This window comes from Salvelinus fontinalis, unplaced genomic scaffold, assembly GCF_029448725.1.
Source record: "Salvelinus fontinalis isolate EN_2023a unplaced genomic scaffold, ASM2944872v1 scaffold_1278, whole genome shotgun sequence".
NCBI classification, from domain to species: domain Eukaryota; kingdom Metazoa; phylum Chordata; class Actinopteri; order Salmoniformes; family Salmonidae; genus Salvelinus; species Salvelinus fontinalis.
In genome coordinates this window covers 7,741-30,414 of record NW_026601487.1, presented here as the reverse complement: position 1 = coordinate 30,414, position 22,674 = coordinate 7,741, and the positions used below count along the sequence as shown (strand labels likewise).

Here is a 22,674-nt window from a genome sequence, read left to right as displayed (position 1 = left end):
AAAATCAAACATATAACAATACTAGTTTCCAAGTGACTACTAGCTGACGAGCATAATAACTAACAGAAGTTAATTATTAGGTATTGGTATACAAGAGAGGAAGAGACGGGTTAAGGGAGTATAGGAGGAATCTATAAACATAAAGTAATAAAGTACTCATCTATCCAAGGCCCCACACTAGACCGGGGAAATAAGGGAGTGACAACGTGAATGAAGGAACAAACCCAACTCACGCGAAGGGCCAGTAGGAATAAATAGACGGGTTGGTAGGGCCGCACGGCTAGGCCCTGGTCACACCGAAGTGACTAAAATCTTAAAGTACTCTGCCTAGCCAGAGGACGGGATAGAGGCTTTTGCTGCAGGCGACGGGCAAAAGTCAGCACCGTGACAGTTTGTTTCATCAGACCAGAGGACATTTCTCCAAAAAGTAACACTTTTGTCCCGTGTGCAGTGGCTTCTTCCTTGCTGGGCGGCCTTTCAGGTTCGTTGATATAGGACTAGTTTTACTGTGGATATAGATACTTTTGTACCTGTTTCCTCCAGCATCGCCTTTGCTGTTCTGGAATTGACTTGTTCTTTTCGCACCAAAGTACATTCATCTCTAGGAGACAACGCGTCTCCTTCCTGAGCGGTATGACGGCTGCGTGGTCCTATGGTGTTTGTACAGATGAACGTGGTACCTTCAATTGCTCCCAAGGATGAACCAGACTTGTGGAGGTCTAACATTTTTTCCCTGGGGTCTTGGCTGATTTCATTTTCCCATGATGTCAAGCAAAGAGGTACTGAGTTTGAAGATAGGCCTTGAAATACATCCACAGCTACACCTCCAATTGACTCAAATCATGTCAATTAGCCTATCAGAAACTTTTAAAGCCATGACACAATTTTTGGGATTTTTTTCAAGCTGTATAAATGCAGTCAACTTAGTGTATGTAAACTTCTGACCCACTGGAATTGTGATACAGGGAGTTATAAATGAAATAATCGGTCTGTCAACAATTGTTGGAAAATCTGTGTGTGTATGTACAGTGGGGAGAACAAGTATTTGATACACTGATGATTTTGCAGGTTTTCCTACTTACAAAGCATGTAGAGGTCTGTAATTCTTAACATAGGTACACTTCAACTGTGAGAGACGGAATCTAAAACAAAAATCCAGAAAATCACATTGTATGATTTTTAAGTAATTAATTTGCATTTATTTTATATAAGCCAATAAACACTAAACAAAACAGCAAAGGACAAGGCATATTGACATTAAGGAGAGGCATGCTTAATCGAGTGATCATAAGGGTCCAGTGAGTAGAGGTTGGTTGGGGTCATGGCGATTCAGACTGCTGGCCGGGTAGCTGGCTATCGGTAGCAAGCTAGTGTAGCAGTGTGATGTTGTACCCCTAGATTATGCACCAAGTTGCACACAAGGACCAATTCAAATAGGCCAGGTCAAGAGGGGATGTTAATAATTTGATAATAATAATAATTCAGTTGAATTTTTTTTATTTTTAATTACAGCTGCATAGCTAATGTTTTTATTTGGTGTACAAACACTTTTTCATATCAATATTGTACATACATGTGATTGTAAAAGTTTTGTATATTTTGGTTTGGCCCATCGCGGGTTATCTGTATTTCCATACCACTAGTGTTCTCTTTTGCCTGACCTTCGGCTAGCAAGGTATGTTGTCTTTGGCTCCGAAATTGTTTAATATAAAACCGTCATAATGTTACACAATGTACTGTTTTGCAACCATAAGTTTGTTACAATGTGGATAATATAAAGATTTATGTTAGATTTATATTCACAAAGCTCGCTAACTAGGGTATCTATTGTAACTTGTGAGTACTTGGGACAGTGTTTGAGTGAGTGTCCATGTGCTCGCGCAGGTTCCTGAGAGCTGTGACTTCGCCAAGGGTTAACATAATGTGTGTTGTCTCTTCGTGTGCAGGTATGTCTTTAATTTTGTCCGAATTATGTTCTGTATAATTTTACTTGTATGGTGTGCTGTTATGCATCGAATGTGTACATGCAGTTATTTCCTTTTGGCGCTCTTTTGCCTGACCTTTGGCTCTGAGAGCTGTGACTGCGCCAAGGGTTAACATAATGTGTGTTGTCTCTTCGTGTGCAGGGCAAATAAAAAGATTTCAACTAGCAGACCGACAGTTGTGGCAGCGTCCCAATTAAAAGTACACAACGCAGAATGAACCACGCTACACTAGCATAGGATGGAGGTAGATTAGTGGGGTTCTGTGTGGTAGAGGGGATCAATCAAATTGGCAAAATCGATATAGTTATATAGTGACCCCCAAAAAATAGTCCGATAGACTTATTCAGATAGCAGCCGATAAGACAGCTACTGATTAGCGGGCCCCAGATGAGCATTCAGGTAAGGTCGCGACGGAGGTGGCAGTTGGTTAACTCCCTCGGGCAGATAACGTCGGTAGTCAGTCGTGAAGGCCCTGTGGGGCTCCGCATTGGCAGTAAAACGTGTCCCGATAGGTGATTGTAGCCCTGGAGTGGCTGATGGAACTCTTCAGCTGGCTAGCTCCGGAATAATTGATGTTAGCTCCGGGATTGACGTAAGCCAATAGACACACGGTTTGCAGCTAGCTAGCTGCGAGATCCAGGTGTAAATGTCCAGAGCTTGCGGTTGAAATTCGGCGATATGGAGAAAAATAGGTTCGGTATGTTCTGGTCTGAGTCGCGTTGTACTAAAGTGGCGATAGAGCTAAAGGAATAGCTGATGACCACAAACCGTGGTTAGCTGAAATACTAACGTTAGCCAGTAAACTGGCTAGCTTCTGGCTAGCTTCTATTGTGGATTTTCAGATTTGAGGTAAATAATATTTTTTTTTGTAATTGGTGAGGCGGGTTGCAGGAAAGCGTTTTGAAGTTGAGTTTTTGGGAAACAATATATATACAAAAGATATGCGAAGAAAGGTGTAAATATATATATATATATATACGGGACACGACAATAGAAGGACAAAAGGACGTCTGACTGCTATGCCATCTTGGATGAAGAAAAAGAAAAAATGCTGAGAGGGACAGAGACATTTTGAAAGTATGCCTTATCTACTTTGAAGAACTAGTTAAATGATTTCGTCAGACAGGTCTGCAACATAGGCTACCTAAATAGAATGACTAGACAGTACAGTATGGGGAGCACAGAGATAACGTTAGTTTTGGCTCGCTGACTGCTACTATCTGAGTAGAGATGAGATTACTTTAAGAAATGAAAAATAAGGAATTAATATACAAAACTGATATTTGATTTCATAGTCATTTCCTATTTTTCTATTGATGTCTACCAATGTGGACCTGACAGAGACGATGGAATATGTTCAATGTTTTGGCAGTTATTTCATTTTTTAAAGCATTAAATACATTAGTGAAAACCGTGATTATTTTTTTCAATAATCGAAACCGAACAGACCTCAAAGAGCACTAATTGTTCAGTACTATTGCTTTCACTTGACTTTTTGCAGCTAGCAGAGCCAAGCATTTGCTGGTGTACATCAACCCTTATGGGGGCAAGCAGCAAGGCAAGTGCATTATGAGCAGAAAGTCTCGCCTCTCTTCGCCTGTGCCTCCATCTCCACGGACGTGATTGGTGAGTTCCTGCCAAAGACATTAAACATGCTTTAATAAAAGATGAGTCTTTATGGGCCAAGTCAAATTGTTCACTCTAGGCAAATGGGCACAAGCTCTCTCAGGCCGCACAGGAATATGACATAATTTACGGCCGCCATCTGTCATCCTAGTTCCTCATTGGAAAGGATGATGGTCGATGAATACTGGATTCCTTTACATCCCGTTTACTTCTCAGACTAGCGGAAGACTGTAGACATTTGTCAAAGTCATATATTTTGACGAATTGCATTTAACTATACAGCTGCTTGAGTTGATCAAAATATTGATACAGTATTTGAACAATTGTAACAAAAAAAAAAAAAAAAAAGTGGGTGTGAAAATGTTTGCACATAAAATCTAACTATTCCTTTGGCTACAAATTGTTTCAATGTCTAACAATTAGAGAAGAGAAAATGTCTACTTTAGGACTTCTGCTATCTCAGACTTCTTCATGGAAAATGCTTAGTCGATATATTGCGAGTGAATGATTACTCCTTAAGTCCAAAATATCGATTTATGCAACAAATTAGGAAAACATCATGCGATATAAATTAGATATAAAGGATGAGAGATATAGAGAGAGAGAGAGACAGAGGGAAAAAGAGAGGACACACAGAGAGACAGAGATAGAGGCAGACATACAGTAAATTACTCAAATGTCAAATGTAAGCACATTCCATTCGTTCCCATGTGGATATGCTTTGCTCCCATAGGAGAATGATCGAGGCTAAAAGTTCGTAGTAGCATGGGTAGTGCTATTGAAGGCTTCCACCATTTCAATGTAGTCAACTGGGTGGGACTTCATTGGCTGATCTTTCCTGGTGAACTTGTTGTAGTCATGTCCAACGGTCATCTTGACGGATCAGCCAATCATGAAGAAGAAAAATTACTACTTCAAAATGGAGATAGCCTCAATGGCACTGCCAATGCTGTTAGACGTTATAATGCCACAGACACAAAGAGGAGTCCCCTGTCTCGATGTTTGCTCCTCGTCTGAATCTCAGGTGACAAGGGATGTCGTACTATGGCTCAGTTTACACAGGCAGCCCAATTCTGATCTTTTTTTCACTAAATGGTCTTTTGACCTATAAAATATCTAATGTGAAAATATCTGATTTGTACGTTTGTTTATGTGTAACTGTTGTTTTTGTCGCACTGCTATGCTTTATCTTGGCCAGCTTGCAGTTGTAAATGAGAACTTGTTCTCAACTGGCCTACCTGGTTAAATAAAGGTGAAATAAATAAAACAATGAACTTGAAGTCTGTAGTTGTACACAGTGAAGCATTGAGGATGAGTATTTGCGTTCTTAGAGTGATGTCATAATGCATCATGCGGTCATAAGAAGATAGAATCCTCTTGCTATTAGGCTAGAATCTTAGGTGGGAGAACATTCCTAGAGAAGGTTAGTTGGAGACGGTCATCATATTGGTAAGTCATGTTTATAAATTTTTCCAAAAGTTATGGTGAATCTACTATAATGGAGAGGACGGTTTTAGGCAAATATGATAGAAATCCTTAGCCTACTGCGAGTATCTAACTCCTGTCTTATGTTTAAATTAATATTTTCTTGGTTAAAGATTGGTTTGCATTAACAGCATAGTGTACTGTACTATAAACATTTTGAAAAGATTTACACAAAATCTATAGTATAAAGAGAAGTTTGCATAATTGGTTGGTCACAGCTTTTTAAGTTTGGATACAGGGCAGTCTTATGGTGAGATGCAAAATAATGTATTAGAGACACTAGAAATGTAGGCATTGATGAAAGACACCGCATAGGTTAAATGCTTTAATAGTGGTTTGAATGAATGCATGTCAATTGTGTTTAGGGAAACTGGGAGGTTATGTTTTTTGGAAATACTGTCACTATAATCACAGGATACATAGCCGCAGGAAGTAGGGGTGCTGCAGCACCCCCTGATACATTGTAATAAATAAATACATGTTTAATTTTTTATTATTACAAATGTATTTTTACACCAAATTAGTGCACTAGGCCTTTGAGTGGAGAAAAATACTCAACAGCAGAGCGGAGAAAAATATTCCTCAGCACCCGCCCACACATCTTCCCTCATCCCTGATAGTGTGCTATGGTTCTTACTGCTAAGAGGTTAGAGGTACAGAGGGCTATATACCCTTTTCACACTACTGAGCCAATTCAGCCAAACGTTACATTGCTATTGTGTGATGTCACAGTGTGAAACACAATGTCAATTTCATAGAATTAGGAATTAGAATACTAGAATGGAAATGAACCTTCTTATGATTGTCCAAAAGTCAGCCATGTTGGTCAGGGAGTTGGTTAACCATGGTTTCCCAGTGCTGTGATAGGATATTGTGTAAAACAATTGGTATAAAAACTGTATTTCCAATTAATTATTATTAATGCATCACCTATGCCGCTACAGCCATTCATTCCAATTAGACTGGTTTTGGATTTCTCCCTGACCAAGATGGCTGCCATTTTCACCCCATTGTGGAACTTTGATAGTTTATGACGTAGCCCCTCTAGTAATTTAATAGGATCTCTATGGTCAAAATATGGTTGAGAGGTGATATTCTAGAGATGGTTAGAGCAGGAATAGAAATATAATTGCTAGAAAGGACATCCCTATTCAATTCAATGTTGTGCTGATGGGTGCACCCTTAGCAAAGCAGGAAGTGTCCTCCATTAACCAAGAAGTACAGGATTGTATTGTGCTCATTATTTAATGTCAACTAACATTACACACATTTCAATGAGAAGTCCTTGCCATGGCGTTTCAAATAACAATGGCAATTGTGTATAACAATGTCAAGCTAGCCATTTTGAGTGTAACCGTGAGAGGGTGCAGTCAAATTGCCGGGGTCTGAGGGGATATTTCCATTCTACACATTCTATTTATATGAGAGTAGTTTGCAGAAGGGTTTTAGAAGTTTGCGCAAAGACACAGAAGTAAAATAAACTTCCAATTGACAATCTGCAGGGGAAATTGTCAGTAATTTGAACAATAATACAATTTCTGTCAATTTGGAATATACATTAAGGTCAAATTCATCTTTGGCAATTGGGTAAAAAGGATAGATGGAACTGTTAAAAGTGATGTGCTTGATGCCTTTTGATGCCGATGACGTCTTTAGATTGTTTAAGGATTTGTTTTCCTTTAGCAGTATTCTGCAGGATGCTAACATTTACAAACTCTCTTTTAGAGCTCATTCGTTAATGAAGTGCAGAGTATTGGTCAGAGCGACTGGCATTTTGAGGTGGGCCTGCTAAGGAAAGAGGTGGGCCTGCTAAAGCAATGGGCCTGTATGGAGGAGACGAGACAACTAGAGAGACAGAAGATGGAGATGTATGGAGAAGAGAGACAACAGCAGGATTACCAGTATCTGGAGATGAATAGACAGAATATGTTGGAGGTGGAGAGGGACAGACTTGAGAGGATGAAGAGGGAGGAGAAGAAGGAGCTTGCAAAAATAAATCAGATGAAGGATGAAGAGTTGCTGTTAATGGAAATTAGAATGAGGGAAAGGACGAGAGAGATGGAGGAGGTTCAGGGAGAAATCTGAGAGGCAGAAGGTAGAGAAACAGATGGAGCTCCAGAAGAAGAGACAGGAGGAGAGAGCTGAGTGGGAGATATCTAAAAAGAAGAGCATGGAGGAATGGAAAGAGTTTTACAGGAAGGAAGAAGACTACCGAAAGGAAGAGGAATGGATGAAAGCAGAAAGGAAGGCAAAGAGAAAGGTGGAAGAAGGAAAGAGAAGGAGAAAGATGGGAGAAGAACAACAGATGCTAAAAAAGCAAGCCAGTCTAACAAAGAAACTGAGTGATGGAAAGAGAAGAAACCTGGAAGAGAGAAAGGAAGATGAAAATAATATGGGAGAAAAGTGTGTTAAGGAAGCAAGGGACAGAGACAGGAGAGAGCTCCTGAAAGAAAAGAGGCGGAGACGGATTGCAGAAGAAAATTTGACACACATGGAGAAACAAATGATGGCGATGGAGGACAGGAACAGAGAATTTGAGTCAGATTAGAGAAAAGAAAGCACGAGGTGGAAATGACAGAGGAAACTGGAAGACATGAAGAAAGAAATGTTTGGAAAAATTAGAGAGTTGGAGAGGAAGAGAAAACGTGAGAGTCAGATTAGAGAAGATATTAGAAAAAGAGAAGAGGAAAGAAAGTATGAGGAAACTGGAAGACATGAAGAATGAAATGCTTGGAAAAATGAAAGCGTTGGAGGTGTGGAAAGGTAAAACATGAAGGGGGATAGAGAGGGACAGACTTTTCACAAAGTATTTGATGGCACAGTGAGGTATAGGTAAAAAGGATGAGATATAGAGACAGGCAGAGCAAGACATACATACAGTATATCACAAAAGTGAGTACACCTCACATTTTTGTAAATATGAGTATATCTTTTCATGTGACAACACTGAAGAAATGACACTTTGCTACAATGTAAGGTTGTGAGTGTACAGCTTGTATAACAGTGTACATTTGCTGTCCCCTCAATAACTCAACACACAGCCATTAATGTCTAAACCGCTGGCAACAAAAGTGAGTACACCCCTAAGTGAAAATGTCCAAACAGATAGGGGTCTACCTGTGCCTGAGCACCTTAGTATAAATATCATCTGTCCTGCCCCAGCAGCATACCATTTGATTAACACTTGATAACGCTTGATTTACATCATCATCAATTCTCGGTCTGGTTGGACTACACGCAGCAGAGAGAGGAGCGGATGCATCTCAGGCCCTCTGACCCATGTCCACTCCTTCAGTCGGGAGTTGCACATGTGTGTCAGGGCAGCAGCAACACAGGTAGTCTACACTCTAGCAAACCATCCTATACTAACATATCTCATAGTGAGAGAACCACATATCAGACTCATCCTTTCATCTCATAGTGAGAGAACCACATCAGACTCATCCTTTCATCTCATAGTGAGAGAACCACACCAGACTCATCCTTCATCTCATAGTGATAGGACTACATCAGACTCATCCTTTCATCTCATAGTGAGAGAACCACATCAGACTCATCCTTTCATCTCATAGTGAGAGAACCACACCAGACTCATCCTTTCATCTCATAGTGAGAGAACCACATCAGATTCATCCTTTCATCAAGCATTTCTCAGCCTTGACGTACAGGTCATGCTCCAATAGTCACCCAAGTACCTTGCGCACCAGAGACACATGCACGGCGCGTTTAGCGGAATAGACCAGAATGTCATCGATATAATCCACCACACCCGCCTGTGCGGGTGTGGTGGATTAACAACGCCTCTTCCCCCTCAGGACTTTGAAAAGATTTGGCATGGGCCCTCAGATCCTCAAGACTCCAGCCAGCCAAGTCATAGACTGTTCTCTCTGCTACCGCAGGCCAAACGGTACCTACGCACCAAGTCTGGAACCATGCATAAGGACATACATCATTCAAATTGTATATCTGAAAATATCACTTAACCTTACTCAAACAGCATATTCCATAGTACTCCTTTTTAATTCATGAAATGAATGATATTGAGAAACTAGCATGTTAAGAATGATTCTCGCTCAATTGTTCTACTGTACTTCTCCTCATAGATGTTCTATTTCAAGAGGCTGACGATGTACTCTGCATGCTGTAACCCCATCCTCAAGGTGCTCATGAAAATCTCTAAGACAAACTGAATGTTTAAGAAGCATCCTTCATCTCAGCTGCACGCATAAGACCATTCTGAGACTGGATTTGAGGGAAAACTAGAGTAGAAAATGAACAAAGCTGAGTCTTTTGCGGAATACACAGAGGGAGACAGTGGATTGGGGATTGGAGTGATGGCGTTGTTTGCTTTTGAAATGACATGAGTCAGGATGTCTCTTAGTCCCTTGACAAATATGCCCAATCTGACAGAATGCACACTGAGAATTTGCTGAGCTTTTAAGCAGATACTGTGTCAGAACAGTTCAAACATTGTTATTTCACACACCAAGTCATATTGAAAAAAATTGCTCAACGATGTGACAGTGGTGGACCAGTGACACAGCTTCTGAAACAGCTCTAACTTCACTTCAAGGCAATTTTCTGAAAGACTATTCTACAAATGTACTCAGTCTTTGATTGCTCCATATTATAGCAGCTGCACTGTTACAAAAATGTATGTTTTCTTAGATCAGCTTTATACAATAGTCATTGTTTGATTTGAAATGATACAGTTACTATGAGGTTACAGTACAGACTGTCAGCTTTAATTTGAGGTTATTTCTCATCCATATTGGGTGAATCATTTTGAAATTACAACACTTTTTGTGGATAGTCCCCTCATTTTAGGGGAGCAAAAGTATAGGGACAAATTCACTTAAGTGCATTAAAGTAATAAAACGTTAAGCATTTGGTCCCATATTCCTAGCACGCAATGACTACATCAAGCTTATGACTACACATTTATTGGACGCATTTGCTGTTTGTTTTGGTTGCGTTTTAGATTATTTTGTGCCCAATAGAAATTAATAGTAAATCATGTATTGTGCCATTTTGGAGTCACTTTTATTGTAAATAAGAATTTCTAAACACTTCTACATTCATGTGGGTGCTACCATGATTACGGATAATTCTGAATGAATCGTGAATAATGATAAGTGAGACAGACGCACAAATATCATACCGCCAAGACAGGCTTAGCATTTTTTGAGAAGTATGATATTTGTGCGTCTATAACATTGTCACTCATCATTATTCACGATTCATTCAGGATTATCCGTAACCATGGTATCATATGTAGAATTTTCTGTGGCATAGCAGAATTAACATGTCCTTAGATTAGAATAAAGTACACACCACAAGCTGGTCGAGAGTTTTAAGTTCCTCAGTGTCCAGATCACTAAGGATCTATCATGGTCCACACACTCCATCACAGCAGTGATGAGGGCACGACAACGCCTCTTCCCCCTCAGGACTTTGAAAAGATTTGGCATGGGCCCTCAGATCCTCAAGACTCCAGCCAGCCAAGTCATAGACTGTTCTCTCTGCTACCGCAGGCCAAACGGTACCTACGCACCAAGTCTGGAACCAACAGGACCTTGAACAGCTTATACCCCAAAGCTATAAGACTGCTAAATAGTTAATACAGGTAGCTATTTGCTTAACTATTTGCATTGACCATTTTTGCATGAACTTTGACTCATCATATACGCTGCTCCTACTGTTTATTGTAAAGCTGTAAAGGAATGGGCAATTGGCATGCTGACAGCAGGAATGTCCACCAAAGCTGTTGCCAGATAATTTAATGTTCATTTCTCTACCGTAAGCCACCTCCAGCATCATTTTAGACAATTTGGCAGTATTTCCAACCAGCCTCACAATCGCAGACCACATGTAACCACGCCAGCCCAGGACCTCCACATCCAGCTTCTTCACATGCGGGATTGTCTGAGAACAGTCACCTGTTCAGCTGATGAAACTGTGGGTTTGCACACCAAAGAATTTCTGTCAGAAACCAACTGATGGAAGATCATCCGCGTGCTCACCTGGGTCTTGACCTGACTGCAGTTTGGCATCGTAACCGACTTCGGTGGGCAATGGTGGAGTTGGGGTTATAGTATGGACAGGCATAAACTACGGACATCAAACACAATGGCAATTTGAATGCACAGAGATACCGTGACGAGGTCCTGAGGTGCATTGTTGTGCCCTTCATCCGTTGCAATCACCACGTTTCAGCATGATAATGCACAAGCCCATGTCGTCTATACACAATTCCTGGAAGCTGAAAATGTCCCAGTTTTCCATGGCCTGCATACTCAGACATGTCACCCGTTGAGCATGTTTGGGATGCTCTGGATCGACGTATACGGCAGCGTGTTCCAGTTCGTCGGACGATGCAATGTTTTTTAACTCAATTGTCCAGTGTTGTGATCGTGCCCACGGGAGCCACTTCTTTTTAGCTGATGGGAGTGTAACCTGGTGTGGTCATCTGCTGCAATAGCCCATCTGTGACAAGTACCGACGAGTTGTGCGTTCTGAGATGCCGTTCTGCACACCACTGTTGTACTATGCCGTTATTTAACTGTTTGTGGTCTGCCTGTTAGCTTGCACGATTCTTGCCATTTTCCTTCAACCTCTCATCAACGAGCCGCTGACTGGATGTTTTTGGTTTGTCGCACAGATCACGGTAAACCATAGACTGTCATGCGTGAAAAGCCCAGGAGGCCGGCCGTTTCTAAGATACTGGAACCGACGATCATAACACGCTCGGAGTCGCTTACAGTAGGTCTCTTGCTTTGCCTATTCTAACAGTAAATGAATACCTTGATGCCTGTCTGCCTGCTTTATGTAGCAAGCCATGGCCATGCGACTCACCGCATGTAGGAGCGAACGAGGGGTGTACCTAAAACTGGCCACTGAGTGCATGTACATATCTACCTCAATTACCTCATGCCCTTGCACATCGAATCGGTCCTGGTACCCTGTGTATATAGCCAAGTTATCGTTACTCATTGTGTATTTATTCCTTGTTACTATTTTTCTATTTCTCCCCCTCTCTGCATTGTTGAGCCAGTAAGTAGGGATTTCACTGTTAGTCTACACCTGTTGTTTACAAGGCATGTGACATACAAATTCAATAACATTTGATTTGAGATTGTAATTATATCCTTCCAAAATCCAAGGCAGACTAGAGCTCTTCATCAAGCGTATATTTTTATTGTTGAAGACACACATCTCAGATCAATCTTTTACTTTCAGGCAGACACTGGGGATGCTATGTGACCTCCAGTACTAGCTGCAGTGTTAAGTCAATGGCACGAGGGAGTATACCAGACGTTTTAGGCAAAATCACTACATAATGACATCTAAACCAGGCTGCATCACCACATCAGCATGACATCTAAACCAGAATGCATCACCACATCAGCATGACATCTAAACCAGGCTGCATCACCACATCAGCATGACATCTAAACCAGAATGCATCACCACATCAGCATGACATCTAAACCAGAATGCATCACCACATCAGCATGACATCTAAACCAGAATGCATCACCACATCAGCATGACATCTAAACCAGAATGCATCACCACATCAGCATGACATCTAAACCAGAATGCATCACCACATCAGCATGACATCTAAACCAGAATGCATCACCACATCAGCATGACATCTAAACCAGAATGCATCACCACATCAGCATGACATCTAAACCAGAATGCATCACCACATCAGCATGACATCTAAACCAGAATGCATCACCACATCAGCATGACATCTAAACCAGAATGCATCACCACATCAGCATGACATCTAAACCAGAATGCATCACCACATCAGCATGACATCTAAACCAGAATGCATCACCACATCAGCATGACATCTAAACCAGAATGCATCACCACATCAGCATGACATCTAAACCAGAATGCATCACCACATCAGCATGACATCTAAACCAGAATGCATCACCACATCAGCATGACATCTAAACCAGAATGCATCACCACGACATCTAAACCAGAATGCATCACCACATCAGCATGACATCTAAACCAGAATGCATCACCACATCAGCATGACATCTAAACCAGAATGCATCACCACATCAGCATGACATCTAAACCAGAATGCATCACCACATCAGCATGACATCTAAACCAGAATGCATCACCACATCAGCATGACATCTAAACCAGAATGCATCACCACATCAGCATGACATCTAAACCAGAATGCATCACCACATCAGCATGACATCTAAACCAGAATGCATCACCACATCAGCATGACATCTAAACCAGAATGCATCACCACATCAGCATGACATCTAAACCAGAATGCAACACCACATCAGCATGACATCTAAACCAGAATGCATCACCACATCAGCATGACATCTAAACCAGAATGCATCACCACATCAGCATGACATCTAAACCAGAATGTATCACCACATCAGCATGACATCTAAACCAGAATGCATCACCACATCAGCATGACATCTAAACCAGAATGCATCACCACATCAGCATGACATCTAAACCAGAATGTGACCTAACATAATCGTTTGTGGAGCTGTCGCTGTAAAGCATTTTTGAAATCAGACAATGTGGCTGGATTAACGAGAATTGTCTCTTTAAAATGGTGCCTAATAGTTGTATGTTTGAGAAATATGATTTATGAGATTTCTGTTGCTTAAATGCTTAATTAACACCCCAGCCATCCTACAATCTAAGTTTGATGCCCTCAATCTCACACAAATTATCAATGAACCTACCAGGTACCACCCCAAAGCCGTAAACACGGGCACCCTCATAGATATCATCCTAACCAACTTGCCCTCTAAATACACCTCTGCTGTTTTCAACCAAGATCTCAGCGATCACTGCCTCATTGCCTGCATCCGTAATGGGTCAGCGGTCAAACGACCTCCACTCATCACTGTCAAACGCTCCCTGAAACACTTCAGCGAGCAGGCCTTTCTAATCGACCTGGCCGGGGTATCCTGGAAGGATATTGATCTCATCCCATCAGTAGAGGATGCCTGGTTATTTTTTTTAAATGCCTTCCTCACCATCTTAAATAAGCATGCCCCCATTCAAGAAATTTAGAACCAGGAACAGATATAGCCCTTGGTTCTCTCCAAACCTGACGGGTGGGTATAATTTGAGGAACGTTCCAACAGGAATCCGTTCCAAAAACTTTGTAAATATCAAGGTTGCCAACAAACAACGCATACAGTCGTATAACAGTAGAATGACATACCGGGTAGGGAGTGAGCTATGTAATTACGTTTTTCACTCACCACGTTAATTCGGAAAAATGTCTCTCGTCGTTCTGGTAGCCTCCACCATTTCTCGTTCGTTGGTTTAGTTATTATTTCCGGTGTTCCTGCATTTGCCGGTGAACTCTGTTGCGCCTCAATTAGAAAATCGCTGTGGTTGAAATGTAACTAATGACCGCTAGCCCCAGTATTTTTTTTTAGCTAGGTGGCTTGTACACAATTGTTACCGATGATACTGTATATACCTACTCTTACTACAGAAACATGCATTTTGCCAAGTTCTCTCTGTGTTAATCCTGTTTCCCAAATATAGCAGGTAACTTGTGTCTGTCGATGTTGTTGAGTTCATCTTGCCTAGTTAAATAAAGATTAAATAAATTAGAACATTTAAAATATATACTTTGACCTATTTCAGGTAACCCCAAGATGCTTGATTCACTACACCTGCTTTTGAATAACTTTCCAGTCGTTTTTGCTTTACATTCCGACTTTTGAACGTCTGTTTATTGGACATATATATTAGTGTCTAATAAAAAAGAGCAACTTATGTAAAGCATCCTATCTGTTTAAGGTTATAGTGTGTGTGTATATATGGGTGTAGTGTAGGTCCTCTTGATGTCCACTAGGTGTCAGCACAGCTTCAATAATGTCACACCAGGTTCACAACATGTTTTCATGTGTAACAAATCAAATTGTATTTGTCACATGCGCCGAATACTACATGTGTAGACCTTGCAGTGAAATGGTGAAATTAAGCCCTTAACCAACAATTTAGTTCTAAGAAAAATAAGAAATAAAAGTAACAAATAATTAAAGATCAGCAGTAAAATAAAAACAACGAGCCTATATACATGGGGTACCGGTACAGAGTCAATGTGTCGGGGCACCTGTTAGTCGAGGAAACTGAGGTGTTCCTTTCAAGTCCAGTGGTGTAAATTACTTAACAAAAATCTATTTAAACTACTCCACTACATTCCGTTTATATGTTTTTTTTTTGTATCTGTACTTTTACTATTTCTGTTTCTTTACAACATTAAATTTTACTTCACCACATTTCTAAAGAAAATAATATTTTTTTTACTCAATACAGTGCACCCAAAAGTACTTTTTGCATTTTGAATGCTAAGCCGGACAGGAAAATGGTCCAATTTACACACTTATCAAGAGAACATCCCTGGTCATCCCTACTGCCTCTGATCTAGCAGACTCACTAAACACACGCTTCGTTTGTAAATTATGTCTGAGTGTTCCCATGGCTATTTCTTAAATAAAAATACAAGAGAATTGTGCTGTCTGGTTGGCTTAATATATGGAAGGTCAAATAATTTATACTTTTACCACTGATACTTAAGTATCTTTTAGCAATGACATTTACTTAGTATTTTACTGGGTGACTTTCACTTTTACTTGAGACATTTTCTATTAACATATCTTTACTTTTACTCAAGTATGACAATTGGGTACTTTTTCAACCACTGTTCAAGACGTTTAGCACCCAATACCCAACATTCCCTTGGTGGCTTGAAGTAGGAGTGCTGAACTAGGATCTGTTTAGCATTTGTGAGTAGAATGAATAACATTACTTTGACGGGGGGTGGGGGGTACTGATTCCAGTTCAGCACTCTTAGCCTGAGACATTTCATAAATGCGTACAGAGGAGCACTTTTCTACGATCAGCTTTGCCTAGATCATTCTGAATCAGTTGTCTCTGGAATAAGATTATATGGACAGGGGTGGGTTTGAACATAGATCAGCACTCCTACTCAACACCAGTTGCTGTACCCTAACATTTTATAATCCAATTTCCCTTGCTGTCTATGTCCTTCCGGAACCCCACCTCAACATTGTTCTGTCAAGGCAACAAAAGCAAGTTGGCATGCTCTTGAAAGGAATTTAACTCATAACCTCTCCTTTGGGAATTCACCACCATAACTACTACTACAACTATTTTTAAACTATCTTAACATGTGGCTTTCTTCAGGGGTACCAAGACTAGGAACACCTTTCAATGGTCTACAAAGAATGGCCCCAGGTCAAAGTTGGCTTTTGCAGAGAATGGTTGTATTGTTACTCCACAGCATAGTATGTTATCACAACTCTATTGAAATGACATTTGAAACAAGGTGTCACTTCATTCTTGCTATTTGATGGGAACTAGCCCCTTTTCCCCTACATACCTCTTGTTTGCTCTTTCAGGCCCACAAAGGCAACAAGAAAGAAGTTACTACATTAACTGTTTCTCTGAGATTTGAGCTCTCAAACTCTGGTTTGGGGAGCAAACACCATAACCACTACTCTACCAGACAGACAGAGACTAAATGTTAAGGGGTACTTCAAAATGCACACATCAAAGACAACATTTCAGAGCTTGGAAAATGGTGTGGGGGCTTGTACTTCTTGGGTCCACCAACCGTTCCTCAATCTTCTTCTGATGACTACAAACATAGATTATGAATCTTCAAAACCTACACTATAGGATGGATGTGTTTAGGAACGGGGGACGAAATTCAAAAGGGACGTGTTTCCCATTACTAGCAAATAGACCCTAGAAATGTTATTCCAACATCTTAATATTGGAACTTTGTCCCTTCATTTGCCTACTACTGTCTATAAGCTATCATAACAGGTGGGTTTTTTCTTGGGGACAAGGTATCGGAACGCTTTTGAATGGTCTACAAAGCATGCCCCCAGGTCAAAGTTGGCTTTTTGCAGACAAGGATAATATTGTTACTCCACGACATAGTATGTTATCACAACTCTATTAAAAGGACATTCTATACAAGGTGTCACTTCAGTCCTTCTATTTGATGGGAACTAGCCCCTACCCCCCTACACACCTCAAATTAGCTCTTTCATGCCAACAAAAGGCAACATAAAAAATGGCTCTCTAAAAATTGCTCTCCTCAGATTTGAACTCTCAAACTCTGGTTTAGGGAGCAAACACCATAACCACTACTATACCAGACAGACAGACTCCTTTTTCTTTTTCACATGCTATAACCTAACAACCTTATTCTAAAATCGATTACGTTAATATTTTCCCTCAATCTACACACAATACCCTATGATGACAAAGTAAATATCGGGTTTATACATTTTAGCAAATGAATTACAAATAAAAAACAGAAATACCTTATTTACATAATGATTCTTCCCCTTTGCAATGAGTCTCAAATTGAGCTCAGGTGCATCCTGTTTCCATTGATCATCCTAGAGCTGTTTCTACAACTTCATTGGAGTACAGCTATGGTAAATTCAATTGATTTGACATGATTTGGAAAGGCACACACCTGTCTATTTAAGGTCCCACAGTTGACAGTGCATGCCAGAGCAAAAACCAAGCCAAATCAAATCAAATTATATTTGTCACATGCGCCGAATACAACAGCTGTGGACCTTACCGTGAAGGTCTTACTTACAAGCCCTTAACCAACAATGCAGGTCAAGAAATAGAGTTAAGAAAAGTTTTAATAAACTAAAGTCAATTTTTTTTATTAAATCCATAAGTAACACAAGACAATTACATAACAATAACGAGGCTATATACATGGGGTACCGGTACCGAGTCAATGTGCGGGGGTACAGGTTAGTTGAGGTCATTTGTAAAGTGACTTTGCATTTATAATTAACAGTGAGTAGCAGCAGTTTAAAAACACTGGGGGGGTGGGGTCTCTTTGACTATTTTTTGGCCCTTCCTGTGACAACGCTTAGTAAATAGGTCCTTGATGTCAGGAAGCCTTGCCCCAGTAATGTACTGGGCCGTACGCACTACCCTCTGTAGCGCCTTATGGCCAGATGCCCAGCAGTTGCCGTACCAGGCGGTTATACAACCTCTCAGGATGCTCTCGATGGTGCAGCTGTAAAACTTTTTGAGGATCTGGGGATCCATGCTAAATATTGTCAGTCTCCTGAGGGGAAAGGTTTTGTCGTGCCCTCTTCACAACTGTGTTGGTGTGTTTCGACCATGATAGTTTGTTGGTGATGTGGACACCAAGGAACTTGGAACTCTCGACTCGCTCCACTTCAGCCCTGTCGATGTTAATGGGGGCCTGTTCGGCCCTCCTTTTCCTAAAGTCCACGATCAGCCCCTTTGTCTTGCTCACATTGAGGGAGAGGTTGTTGTCATCAGGCCAGGACGTCCTGAGGTATGGTTCCAGGGCTCAGGTCCTCTGGGAGGAGAGGGAGAGAGAGAGAGAATTACAGGGTGCATGAGACACGAGAAATACTCCAGATATAATAGATTGACCCTAGCCCTCTGACACAAACTTTTGCAGCATAAATACTGGAGGCTGAGATACGAGGGGTAGGGAGACACTGTGGCCATGTCCTATGATTCCCCCGGACAGGGCCTATGATGTAGTGGACCCTACCAGAAAACATTTAGTTACTTTTTGCATTTATTATGCTTTAAGTCTTACGTATACACAAGAACAACACATTTCTAAATTTTGGTGAAAGTTGGCCATTAGCTTACCACAACTTTCCTGTCAAAGACATTCATGAACTACAACTTGACGATCTGACAGTGTGGGGTAGAGAAATTCCAACTAACGGGTGAAAAATTCACCAGGTTCTTTCTGTGTATATGCAGAACAGTATACAAATACACTAATAATACATCCAGTCTCTGGTTATTGGTGATACTTTCCATTCTGCCCTATTGTGACCTTTGACCCCTTGCAAAGGGCCTTACATTTCCACATTCTGGATGACATCCTGCTGAACTTTCATTGTTTGATCTAGCGTGTGTGAAAAAATGTCCCTCTCACTTGTCCCATGTGGGCTGACCTACGGTGCAGTTAGATGGAAAGGTGCTACTTGATGTAGACATGACATGTGATTTGGGATGAGGGGAAATGTCAATCAATGACAATTGAAATTGCTAATTTATTCTGCACATTGCTATATTTGTTCATGTAGACATTGAATATGTTTCATATGTGGGTGATGCATTTCATTTGTAGTCTTTCTTAATTTGTCCTTTTGAAATATATTTAACATCATTTGGTGGGATGTCTGTAAGAAATCACTTATGATGATCGATATTTCAATTTAGTGTAATGACATCAAACATTCACTTCTCCTGAAGGGCGTACATAATATGATTCACTATTCGCCATAAATGTAAAAGCATTAGATTGGCGTATGCATGGCCCAAAAGGAGTTTCCACCATATTTCCTGTTCATGCAGAGAATTGAAAGGGGGCACTTTGGGAGAACTGAGATGTTTGATACAAATTACTGAGCAACTCCTTCCTCCCTCCTTGAAGTAATCATTGCTTAGACATGAATGGGCAGGTGAAACCAAGGGCTCCACTACATGGCATTAACCTGTCTAGTCATTTCTAATCAGTGATTACTCCTTAGGAGGACAAAAGGAGGGATATATGTAAATATTGAGCGAGCCACTACTGTCAGCTACACAACCCAATCCTGTTATTTGCATATAATATACTTTTGACCTCTCACCTGTATATTGTCTGTAACCATTCCACAGATATCTTGTACAGTGGAAACACTTGAGCCTCTGCCTCGTCCACATGAGCAATAACTCATCACTCCTACTCCAGATAAATTCATTAGCATGAAGTTTGATACCCATATGACCCCACTCAACCCCAGGGGCCAAGTGTTAACATTCCATCTAACCTGGGGCCTTACGTATCAACTGTCTCAGAGTAGGAGTGTTCCTCTCGGATCAGTTTTGCAGTTTACAACAAGAATAAGATTATAAACACATCCTAGATCAACAATTACTGTGAGATGATTTGTGGATGAAGTCCCAGGTCCCCCTCTGTCCATGTTATGTTGTTCATTTGGATCTTAACATGGCTTTTGGGGGCCCTAACCAATATTTGGTTTGGGGGCTGCCCACCTCGCTGGCAAAACGTTGTAGTGCCCTCCCCCCTCTTGATGGTGGAGAGAAATTGAAATTGTTGAATTATTTACATTTCAATTGTGGCCATTTTGCCATTGTGCAGGGAAAGGTTTAGCAATTTTGAATACATTTCATGCAATTAGACTCATTCTGCCATGGAGCAGAGAAAAAGTGCAGTATTACAGTGAATTTGCTGCAATTCGACACATTTTGCCAAGATTTATGCAATGTTAACCATGTCTGAGTGAGAGTGACTAACACAATCATTGGGGGCCTCCTGGAGGTCAGGGCCCTTGGGCACATGCCCCTGCCTGCCCAGTCGGTATCGTGCCATTATTACAAGAAGTTTAGATAACTGGCTAGACTAACTTACCAATCTACATTTTTGTAGCTGACATGGCTAATTGTGACTCGGTGACTGGCAATATTTGTTCTGATATTTACTATATACATTTTTAGGATTGTGTGTTTTGTATTGTTAGGTATTACTGCATTGTTGGAGCTAGAAACCAACATTTTGCTGCCCGTACGATAACATATGTGTATGTAACTTTTATTTGCTAACCAACTGCTGATGCACAACCAAATCTCTAAATTTCACCTTGTGTATTTTACTATTGTAGCACAACAGTAAGTGACCGCTGTTAAAAAATAAATAATAATGATAATAATGGTCGGTGGCCTCCTAGCTACTGCTTATGTGGATTATGCCTGCAGCCCACTGTGGTTATGCGTCATAGCGCAATTCCATCCTCACTGGAAGTAATCATTGCTTAGACAAGTCATGTATTTAGAAATGATCATTGATTACAGGGGGGATATGGTTAAAAAAAATACTACTGTAATTCACTTTCAATCCATGTTCTTTACATTCAATGTCAAATTCTGTATACTGATTATTTCCATTTAAAAATAAGTAACTGATGTAGAATGTAGCAGGTCTCAATTTAGCTTGGGAAACACCAATCTAGCTTGGGAAACTATTTGAAGCACTAGGGGACATTTCTCCATATAACATTCCATATAGTTAGCCTGTAACTGTCTGGAAAACGTGTCCTATGTGTCATCTCCATACTAATCAGAATGCCAAAAAGAAAGAGGGCCCCAACTTTTGATGACATTGCCTCAGTTGTTAAAAGGCTAGGCCTCTCACCAGACGAAGTTAGAGCAGCGTGCTACCATCAGGAAAATGATAATTTTCTGTGCAGAAATGGTTGAAGAGGCCAAGGCAGTCATTAAATGCAAACCAAGAAGCACACATTTTTCACTATGATACCACGTTTGACCTGGGCAATTTTTATGTTTCGCCCCTTGTTTTCCGTCATGTAGCATTTCAAGAGGCACCTGTCCTGATACAGTATCATCGGTAACAATTGTGTACAAGCAACCTAGCTAAAAAAAAAATACTGGGGCTAGCGGTCATTAGTTACATTTCAACCACAGCGATTCCCTAATTGAGGCGCAACAGAGTTCACCGGCAAATGCAGGAACACCGGAAATAATAACTAAACCAACGAACGAGAAATGGTGGAGGCTACCAGAACGAAGAGAGACATTTTTCAGAATAAACGTGGTGAGTGAAAAATGTAATTACATAGCTCACTCCCTACCCGGTATGTCATTCTACTGTTGGCAACCTTGATATTTACAAAGTTTTTGGAACGGATTCCTGTTGGAACGTTCCTCAAATTATACCCACCCTCTCCCAGCTGCCCACTGCACTGAAGATAGGAAACACTGTCACCACCGACAAATCCACTATAATTGAGAATTTCAATAAGCATTTTTCTACGGCTGGCCATGCTTTCCACCTGGCTACCCCTACCCAGGTCAACAGCACTGCACCCCCCACAGCTACTCGCCCAAGCCTTCCCCATTTCTCTTTCTCCCAAATCCAGTCAGCTGATGTTCTGAAAGAGCTGCAAAATCTGGACCCCTACAAATCAACCGGGCTAGATAATCTGGACCCCTTCTTTCTAAAATTATCTGCTGAAATTGTTGCCACCCCTATTACTAGCCTGTTCAACCTCTCTTTTGTGTCGTCTGAGATTCCCAAAGATTGGAAAGCAGCTGCGGTCATCCCCCTCTTCAAAGGGGGGGACACTCTTGACCCAAACTGCTACAGACCTATATCTATCCTACCCTGCCTTTCTAAGGTCTTCGAAAGCCAAGTCAACAAACAGGTTACCGACCATTTCGAATCCCACCATCCCTTCTCCGCTATGCAATCTGGTTTCAGAGCTGGTCATGGGTGCACCTCAGCCACGCTCAAGGTCCTAAACGATATCTTAACCGCCATCGATAAGAAACAATACTGTGCAGCTGTATTCATTGACCTGGCCAAGGCTTTCGACTCTGTCAATCACCACATCCTCATCGGCAAACTCAACAGCCTTGGTTTCTCTAATGATTGCCTCGCCTGGTT

The 22,674-nt window shown here is 41.0% G+C and overlaps 1 long non-coding RNA gene across 1 annotated transcript; it reads left to right on the top strand.

Annotated features, from left to right (window-relative positions):
• Window positions 1-1,329: 1,329 nt before the first annotated feature.
• On the top strand, window positions 1,330-5,401 carry LOC129848903 (uncharacterized). Its single transcript, XR_008758586.1, has 3 exons — window positions 1,330-1,675; window positions 1,885-1,946; window positions 3,487-5,401. It is a non-coding gene; the product is annotated as an uncharacterized LOC129848903 (long non-coding RNA).
• Window positions 5,402-22,674: the final 17,273 nt, after the last annotated feature.